The sequence below is a fragment of the Bos indicus genome, chromosome 20 (assembly GCF_029378745.1).
Source record: "Bos indicus isolate NIAB-ARS_2022 breed Sahiwal x Tharparkar chromosome 20, NIAB-ARS_B.indTharparkar_mat_pri_1.0, whole genome shotgun sequence".
Lineage (NCBI taxonomy): Eukaryota > Metazoa > Chordata > Mammalia > Artiodactyla > Bovidae > Bos > Bos indicus.
In genome coordinates this window covers 13,188,010-13,198,647 of record NC_091779.1, presented here as the reverse complement: position 1 = coordinate 13,198,647, position 10,638 = coordinate 13,188,010, and positions in this window count along the sequence as shown.

Sequence of the window (10,638 nt, the reverse complement as noted above, 5' to 3'; positions counted from 1 at the left end):
CTTTTCCACACTCTCCAAACCAGGTGTCCACAGCACAGTTTCGTCTCCTGTGTACCAGGCTTTGTGCGTTCCAGAACAGCCAGCAGCCATATTGAAGTACATGTGCATGTACTTCTGTATCCAGAGCCACAGCGCAAAGTAATGGAAAGCATCTTTGTGTCATTATTGAGCTGCTGATCAAACAGTTCCCAAAACTGCCTTACTTCTGGTCTTGCTTCCTTATTGTTGGGTCAGATTGATTTGAGGTTTTTGATTATTTGCATAAAACTCAGAACGAATGAGAAAACTTATCTACTGTTTTGGATTGTCTGTTTTTCTGTACTCTCCAATTAGTACAAATAATTGAGAGTTGGCTGGTTCTAGGATTTTTGGTTTGAACAGGACCTTCTGAAAGAGATGGGAATACCAGACCACCTGACCTGCCTCTTGAGAAATCTGTATGCAGATCAGGAAGCAACAGTTAGAACTGGACATGGAACAACAGACTGGTTCCAAATAGGAAAAGGAGTATGTCAAGGCTGTATATTGTCACCCTGCTTATTTAACTTATATGCAGAGTACATCATGAGAAATGCTGGGCTGGAGGAAGCACAAGCTGGAATCAAGATTGCCGGGAGAATATCAATAATCTCAGATATGCAGATGACACCACCCTTATGGCAGAAAGTGAAGAGGAACTAAAAAGCCTCTTGATGAAAGTGAAAGTGAAAGTGGAGAGTGAAAAAGTTGGCTTAAAGCTCAACATTCAGAAAATGAAGATCATGGCATTCGGTCCCATCACTTCATGGGAAATAGATGGGGAAACAGTGGAAACAGTGTCAGACTTTATTTTTCTGGGCTCCAAAATCACTGCAGATGGTGATTGCAGCCATGAAATTAAAAGACACTTACTCCTTGGAAGAAAAGTTATGACCAACCTAGATGGCATATTGAAAAGCAGAGACATTACTTTGCCAACAAAGGTCTGTCTAGTCAAGGCTATGGTTTTTCCTGTGGTCATGTATGGACGTGAGAGTTGGACTGTGAAGAAGGCAGAGTGCCGAAGAATTGATGCTTTTGAACTGTGGTGTTGGAGAAGACTCTTGAGAGTCCCTTGGACTGCAAGGAGATCCAACCAGTCCATTCTGAAGGAGATCCAACCAGTCCATTCTGAAGGAGATCAGCCCTGGGATTTCTTTGGAAGGAATGATGCTAAAGCTGAAACTCCAGTACTTTGGCCACCTCATGCGAAGAGTTGACTCATTGGAAAAGACTCTGATGCTGGGAGGGATTGGGGGCAGGAGGAGAAGGGGACGACAGAGGATGAGATGGCTGGATGGCATCACTGACTCGATGGACGTGAGTGAGTGAACTCCGGGAGTTGGTGATGGACAGGGAGGCCTGGCGTGCTGTGATTCATGGGGTCGCAAAGAGTCAGACACAACTGAGTGACTGAAGTGAACTGAACTGAATGTAGATTGCATTATCATTTCTTTCTTGAAACTATCACCATGAAATTAAGCACTTATTCTCATATGGCTTAAATATGTCTTGTCATATTACTTGGTATTGTTTGATAAATAATAATATCATTGTTTGAGAAGATTAATAATTGTTACCATTTATTTTTTGCTAAGTGCTAGGATCTGTGTTAAGTGTTACATATGTGTTATTTCATCTTGCTAGAATTCTATAATGTATTATTATCCTCACTTTATCAATGAGAAAATTGAAGCTGAAACTGTTCTTATATTCTGATGAAAATATTCCTAACTTTAAAATATTTACATTAATTAATCTTTTATTTATAAACAATGTGTCTTCTTTAAGAAATCTTTCCCTGTTAGAAGGCTTAAAATATATTCATCTAAATTTTCTTCTATAAGTTTTAAAGTTTTGTTTTTGACGTGTAAGACTATTTGGAGTTGATTTTTACATGTGGGATCATTTAAGGATTCTGTTTTATCTTAGTCCCTATGGAAAATTATTTTATTTTCTATCTCTATGTAGCTGAGTTTCTCTTTTCCCCACTGATATGCCTTACTAAATCTGACATACATGGGTGATCCACATAGGTATTCCCATAATGAGGTGTCATATGGCAGTTTAAAATACGCCACCTATATGCAACAATGTGAATGAATAATTGCAATATGCTGGATTAATGATGAGAAGATGTCATGAATCAAGGATTGCGATGAACTGAATTCTGTCTGTTGGAGGTCCTAGGGAAAAACAAACCAACCAGCCCAGGGCTAAAAGAAGTTAAATGATTTGCCCAAGCTCACTTGGCTGGAAAAGTGGTAGAACTAGAACTCAAAAATGGTCCATCCAATTCCAAATGCCAAGGTTTTCCATTAGATGGTGTGGTACAGCCAGTTCACAACCTCTCTAGAAACATATCATTCCTTACGAAGGCATCAGCACTTAATCATCAATTATTCCTACTGTCTTAGCTCTGGAGACATGGCTGTTATACCTACTGGTAAACAGAATACCAAACAGTTAGAAGGCTCTAGATCTTGCTCCCTTCCTGAATCCCTGAGGTCCTCAAACCACTAGTTACCCTCCGCTCCCCTGCATCTTCTACCTCTGCCTCTTCTAGGCTCCTTTCCATTAGTGGCTAGGCTTAGATTCTTGAGTTTGCGTGGCTGTGCTTGCATCTTTGCATCTTGATTGAAGAAGCACAAAAGCCCCTTTGGCCACTGCCATATCCCTTCTCAGCACTGTGTCCTGTCGGTCCTCAGCTGTTTGTCTCCCTCTGCCCAGAAAGCCCTGCAGGAGCAAGGTTAGCCTCACTGTTGCACCTGGTGTCTAGTCTCCTGACCAGCGCATAGTATGCCCTCAGTCAATACTGATCTAAGGAAAGAAGAAAGGTGCCATATTAGGTTACCCAAAACATTCCTTAAGATTTTTCCATGGGCTCTTGTGGAAGAACCGAAATGAACATTTTTACAAACCCAATACTTACATGCTTATATTTCTCCCCTTGGCTTTTTAGAAGAGTCTTGTTTTAAGATGAGGGAATTGAAATGGCCAACTGGTGATTTAATAAGCCAGCATTGTTGACAAGCCCACTGTGACCATGTCTTAAGTTCTAGTAGCTTGTTCTTGTTTCATTCCTAGTTGATAAGCTTCTGCCTTTGATTTCAGCTCCAATAAACAGATCCCTGCTCCATTCCTCTGGCAGCTCCAGGGAACACAAACCCTGCAACGAGCCTTGGTCCTTGACTGTTTCCCTGCTGCCCTCACCACATGCCCAAGAGGCAGTTCTGCCCTCAACCCATGGACTTCTCTGTGTAGCCTGAACCCCATCTCCCTGATGCTCTGCCCTCATGCTTATTGCTGGGGCCTGGCAGAGAGCTGCCCTACCCAATGCGTGTCCAGCCTCTGAGTCCACTCACTCTTCCCCACGTGAGTGCCTGCTCTCACATACTGCTGAGCCCTGGAGGGACCCAGCCACCATCTAGGATGTCCTCAGAGTCACCACACGCAGAACCACTGATGCCCAGATCCTTATGTTCTGTGAAGATGGAGGGATAGGAAGGCAGGAGAAAAGCAGAAAGGAAAGTCCCAGGAAACTAGCAGGAGCCAGTGTTACTCTAGGTCCCACACCCTGACTGGAGAGAAGATTCTATCTCAGCGGGAGTGGGTGGCCCAACTATGAAGAGTGTGAGCACGTGTTGTGGGGGAAACATGACTTGTTTGTCTTCTTATCCCCAACACCTGCCGCGGAGCCTGCCATAAGCAGGTTATCAGGCAGTAGATGTTATGGAGTGGCATGGACACATCCCAGCCCAAGCTGTGTCCCTCACACCCTGTGTGACATTGAAGAGTAGGTTTACCTCTGGGCCTCAATATTCCCATCTGTTAGATGTGGATCATAGTATTTTCATATTGTTGTTTCAAGGAAAAGGTAATTTAATGAATTTAGGAGTGCGACATCAGTAGCCTCCAATATTTTTTCAGCATGAGCTCCTATTCATAGGAAGTTTTAAATATGCATCCTGTTAGATTACATATATACATAAATGACACACATGTTCTGCTACATATTTACATAGTATGTGTTTTTAATGGGTGAAACAAAAAATAAATAGATTTTCTAATATATTCTTCCTGTGACCTAATGAATAATCTTATGAAACCTTGGGGTGTGTTTATCTTCTTTGGAGGGCATGACTTTAAAGTCTGATATATATATATATATATATATATATATATATATATATACATATATATCCTTAAGGAGGAAGAGATAAATTCTTGAACTGCTCTTATTCACAACACTTCTGACATTAAATGCATGGGATCTTTTTCAATACCACTTCAACCTGCTGGCACCAGCTGGGTGTCCCACAATTCCATTCCATTTTGAAACTATCTACCTGGAACTGGCGTTAGATCCTAGGAGTTAAGGGCTTAGTCCCACAAGCCTGCCCCGACTTTAGATACCAGTCACAAATCCCAGATTGTCACTTCTGACCAATCAGCTATAAACTCAAGTGTTCCTACAATTCCCTCCTTAGGTTTGATGATTTGTTGGAATGACTCACAGAACTCAGGAAAGTGCTTTATTTACTATTACTGTGTGTGTCTGTGTTAGTTGCTCAGTCGGGTCTGAATCTTTGCTACCCCATGGACTGTAACCCACCAGGCTCCTCTGTTCATGGAATTCTCCAGGCAAGCATACTGGAGTCGGTTGCCATTCCCTTCTCCAGGGGATCTTCCCAATCCAGGGACTGAACCCGTGTCTCCTGCATTGCAGGCAGATTCTTTACTGTCTGAGCCTCTAGGGAAGCCCACTTAACTATTCAGTTCAGTTCAGTTCAGTCGTTCAGTCATGTCCGACTCTTTGTAATCCCATGAATCGCAGCATGCCAGGCCTCCCTGCCCATCACCAACTCCCAGAGTTCACTCAGACTCACGTCCATCGAGTCAGTGATGCCATCCAGTCATCTCATCCTCTGTCATCCCCTTCTCCTCCTGCCCCCAATCCCTCCCAGCATCAGAGTCTTTTCCAATGAGTCAAGTCTTCGCATGAGGTGGCCAAAGTATTGGAGTTTCAGCTTCAGCATCATTCCTTCCAAAGAAATCCCAGGGCTGATCTTCAGAATGGACTGATTGGATCTCCTTGCAGTCCAAGGGACTCTCAAGAGTCTTCTCCAACACCACAGTTCAAAAGCATCAATTCTTTGGCACTCAGCTTTCTTCACAGTCCAACTCACATCCATACATGACCACAGGAAAAACCATAGCCTTGACTAGACAGACCTTTGTTGGCAAAGTAATGTCTCTGCTTTTCAATATGCTGTCTAGGTTGGTCATAACTTTTCTTCTAAGGAGTAAGCATCTTTTAATTTCATGGCTGCAATCACCATCTGCAGTGATTTTGGAGCCCAGAAAAATAAAGTCTGACACTGTTTCCACTGTTTCCCCATCTATTTCCCATGAAGTGATGGGACCAGATGCCATGATCTTAGTGTTCTGAATGTTGAGCTTTAAGCCAACTTTTTCACTCTCCACTTTCACTTTCATCAAGAGGCTCTTTAGTTCCTCTTCACTTTCTGCCATAAGGGTGGTGTCATCTGCATATCTGAGGTTATTGATATTTCTCCCGGCAATCTTGATTCCAGCTTGTGCTTCCTCCAGCCCAGCGTCTCTCATGATGTACTCTGCATATAAGTTAAATGAGCAGGGTGACAATATACAGCCTTGACGTATTCCTTTTCCTATTTGGAACCAGTCTGTTGTTTCATGTCCAGTTCTAACTGTTGCTTCCTGACTTGCATATAGGTTTCTCTATTACTAGTTGATTATAAAGGATAATTCAAGAATAGCCAAATGGAGGAGCTGCAGAGGTCGAGGTACAGCAGAAGGGGCGCAGGACCCCGATGCTGTCTTCAGGCATGACAACTTCCTGGCCCCTTGATGTGTTCACCAACCTGGAAAATCTCCAAAGTCCACTGTCTAGGGGTTTTTAATGGAGGTTTCATTACATAGGCATGATTTATTGTACCACTGGCCACTGGTGATTAAATTCAGTCTCCAGCCACTTTCCCTCCCCAGAGGTGGTGGGAGTGGGGGCTGCACAGCAGTCAGCAGTCAAAAGTTCCAACCCTCTGATCACTGGGTTGGTTCTTTTGGCAACCAGCCCCATCCTGAAGCTATCTAGGGGCCCATCAAGAGTCACCTCATTATCGTAAAACTCTGGAAAGGTTGAAAAGGGCTTGTTATGAACAACAAAAGACACTCCTATTACCTCTACCCCTCAGGAAATTCTGAGGGTTTTAGAAGCTCTCTGTCAGGAACCAGGGGCAAAGACCAAATACCTATTTCTTATTATGTCACAGACATCTATGAATCACTGTTCCTATTAGCATTTTAGTGGTTCAAAAGTAATGCCTATTGCCCACTGATATGTGTCTGATCAATAAAGTACATCATTGCAGTGGTAAAAATACACACCATTTCTTCCTCCCCATAGGAGTCAGTAAAGTTATTTTCATATTAATTTTTAAATGGTGATCATAAACATTTGTATTTTTCCTGAGTTGGCTCTCAAGCAGAAAAGGTTGCTCACCACTGGTTTAATGTCACTAGTAACCACATGTGTTTTTTGCCAATGTAAATTCTTAGGCTTGTTAAGGCAAAATGCTCCCTAGGGTACTCTAAACAGATGTTGCAGAGGCATTACCCACATCAACAGAGAAAACCTCACTCTTCTGCTTGCTCCATCAAAGAAGTTACATGGGCAATAAGCTGGGCAATATTCCTTCATTTAACAAATACTTACTGAGTGCTGGACACCTGGCTAGTATTTGGAAATGAAAGATCAAACATGAGCAATGAAGGTTTTACCTTCATGGTGTTTACGTACTAACTGAAGTGAAAGACAGCAATAAGAACCAGCAAATGGAACAATTACAGGTAGGATGAGTCTAGACTAGGAGTCGGAGAAGGCGATGGCACCCCACTCCAGTACTCTTGCCTGGAAAATCCCATGGACAGAGGAGCCTGGTAGGCTGCAGTCCATGGGGTCACTGAGGGTCAGACACAACTGAGTGACTTCACTTTCACTTTTCACTTTCATGCATTGGAGAAGGAAAGGGCAACCCACTCCAGTGTTCTTGCCTGGAGAATCCCAGGGACAGGGGAGCCTGGTGGGTTGCTGTCTATGGGTTAACACAGAGTTGGACATGACTGAGGCGACTTAGCAGCAGCAGCAGGCTAGGAGTTCTCAGTGTTGAGGCAGGGAACTGGGGGATAGGAGAAGGTGGATGTGTGTGTGTGTGTTGGTTGCTCACTTACGTCCGACTCTTTGCGACTCCATGGACTGTAGCTCGCCAGGCTCCTCTGTCCATAGAATTCTCCAGGAAAGAATACTGGAGTGCATTGCCATTCCCTTCTCCAGGGGATCTTCCCACCCCCGGGACCAAACCTGGTCTCCTGCATTGCAGGCAGATTCTTTACCATCTGAGCCACCAGGGAAGCCCAGAAGATGGTAAGGAACCTCATGAGAGTCAAGGAGCTTTCTCTAGGACAGATGACGACAGCCTGTCTTATCAATAAGAAGCCTGAGGGAGAGTGTGTAAGCAGCACAGAACAAAGCGTTGGAAAGCGATGGGTAGGAAAGGGTTTGGCAAGTGTGAGACTCGAAAGGATGCTACTGTGGCTGGAGAGTGTTAGCTCAGGAAAGAAGGGGACGAGGCACAGATGGAGCGGGAGGCAGAGCCTGGATGACGCAGGAAGGCTGGGACCATGGCCTGGCTGACCTCCTGAGGTCATGGTAAGGAACTGGGGTTTTATTTTAACTGCAATAAAAGGTCACTGAAGCTGTACACCCAAAACTAACACAACATTGTAAATCAACTATACTTCAATAAAAAATAAAAGGTCATAGAAGGGCAGGGGAGGCAGTGTGCCTGGTATATGCTATGAAGAGGGAGACACTATATCCATTATTAGGCACGGTGGGTATGGCTGAAACCTCAAACATGCTGTTGCAGAAATGCAGCTTGAAATCTTTTTTTTCTACCCAGTTCAGCTTTCAAATTTCCATTCTTCTAGGTAGTGGAAACTTTTGCCTACAGTCTAGATTGTCTAGACAATTCAAGATAAACAGTCACTTCCGTGTTTCCTTTGTCATTTTAAGATTCTGCCCCTCCTCCTTTTCCTTCTTTCCCCTCACCCGGCCGGGGGTGCTCCAAGTTCTGGGGTTGATTTCCATACTGTCCTATCCCTGACCAACTGGATTCTGCTCCTTGGGTCTCATCATCCTCTGTACCCAGTGGCTCTCCTGAGATGAATAGCCCCTCTGGGACTTTTACCATCTTTTCCCACTCTTGTCAGATTCTTGCCAATCAAACACATCTTGGCTATTGAGACTACCAACTCTCTCATGAAATAAAAAAATAACTACTTAGAAACTCAGTTGACTTGTACCCTCTCCTGTCACTGAGATAGGTGTGAATGTCCACTGGTCAGAGCTCTTGGCTCTTTGGGCACCAGGTTTGGGGGGCAAAGAGAGGCGTGGGGCAGATGCAATAAGAAAAAGCAGGCTGATAGATCCAAATTTCCTCTTTCCTTTTTCATCTAGTAAAGCTTTGAATAGCTTCTTACGCCCTTTTGCAGTCACTCCCCCCACCTCATTGTCTGTAGCAGGGAGCTGGGGCAGAACATTAGAGAAGATATTCTTTTTGTGGATCTGTTCTTCTCAGGAAAATGTGCCTCAGTGGTTTCTGTTGCATCAAGGGGATAAGGACATTATACTAGGAGGGCAAAGATAAAAAAGTTGCCTAGCTTCCACCGTGAAGTACCAAAAAAGATCCTGCTTATCAAGACAGTCAACGTCTAGTGAGAAAAAGATGCTTTGGACATTTATGAGCTAAGATCCTGGACTAACCAAAAGACAGAGAAGATGGATCAACAAGCTCTCTGTTCCCAGAGACGAGATGTTTCCCAGGTTAGAAGAGCAGAGGTGAAGAATGGGCTGGTGTCCACTACGGAATACGGTATCATTAGCTTCCAGAAGAAAGTGAGAGACAGAGTTAAATCATTTTCTGTCACAGGAAATAATTCTTTTTGTGTAGCCTTACACCCTGAAGTATCAGGGTTGCGGGAGCAGGGGGCGCAAGGACACAATCCAGGGTAAATTTGAAGAGACCAGAATGAGGTTTCAGTTAATTCAAGAGGTAGAACGACTATTTAGTGACAAGGGTGAGGCTTGGGGAATTTGTTTTTCACAGAATGTGTGTTATGTGTGTTTTAGGAAACCTTGGGAGTCAGCCCTGTGAAAGGAGATAAGGTTAGGAGGAATGAAGCCTAAAGGTGGTAGATAAGATAATCAGCTAATCACTTGCATCTTGGGTAGGGACCAGGATACAGAACTGTGAGGCTCAGTGGGTTTGTGTGGCCGTGAGGCTTCCATCTTTAGGAGCTGGAAGGACTCAGGTTTCCTGATGGAACTCTGACCAGAGAACCAGGGATTCCCACCAGCAGCTTCTTGTGACTAAAGGAACATTTATGAGATTGTGGCCCCCAGAATAAGGACGACGATCACAGGTAGTGTCAAGCTTTGAATCCCTCAGAGTACTTTCTGCTTTATCCAGTCAATACTAGGTACCTAGAGAACATACAATGAATAAATAAAAATGTGACACTGTATTGTTTTAGTTTGCTAGTACTGCCATACTGGGTGGCTTTGTTGTTGCTGTTTAGCTGCTAAGTTGTGTCTGGCTCTTTTGTGACCCATGGACTATAGCCCAGCAGGCTCCTCTGTCCATGGGATTTCCCAGGCAAGAATACTGGAGTGGGTTCCCACTTCCTTCTCCAGGGGGTCTTCTTGACCTCGGGATCGAACCTGTGTCTCCTGCATTGCAGGCGGATTCTTTACTGCTGAGCACTGGGTGGCTTAAATAACAGCAGTTTGTCTGATAGTTCTGGAGGCTAGAAGTCCAAGATCAAGGTGTCCATTGGGTTGGCTCCCAATGAGGACTGTGAGGCAGAATCTGTCGTGCACACTTCTCGTAGCTCGTGGTGATTTGCCAGCAATGTTTGCTGTTCATTGACTTGTAGGCATGCCACCCAGATCTCTGCCTTCCTGTTCAACGTGTTCTTCCTGTGTCTGTCTACACAAAGTTGTCTTCTTATAAAGATACTAGTCATACTGGGTGAGGGACCACCCTACACCAGCATGACTTCATCTTACTAATTATATCGGCCGTAACCCTATTTCCAGGAGAAGGAAATGGCAACCCACTCCAGTGTTCTTGCCTGGAGAATCCCAGGGACGGGGGAGCCTGGTGGGCTGCCGTCTATGGGGTCACACAGAGTCGGACACGACTGAAGTGACTTAGCGGCAGCAGCAGCAACCCTGTTTCCAAGTCAAGTCCCATTCTAAAGTACTGGGAGTTAGGACTTGAGCATATGAAATTTTGGGGGCCACAGTTCAACTCATAACACCCATCTTTTGAAATTCAACCCATTATGGTGTCCCCAAAGTATTGCCTATGAAATATGACTTCAAGCCACCCATTTCTCTCCAGCTCTTCTTCTGCTCTTTAATCCAGGCTGCCATCAACACTCACTCAGACTCTTGCTCTAGCCCAGCGAGTTGGAATCACACTTCGTATGTGCAGAGATATAAGTTATCCTTTA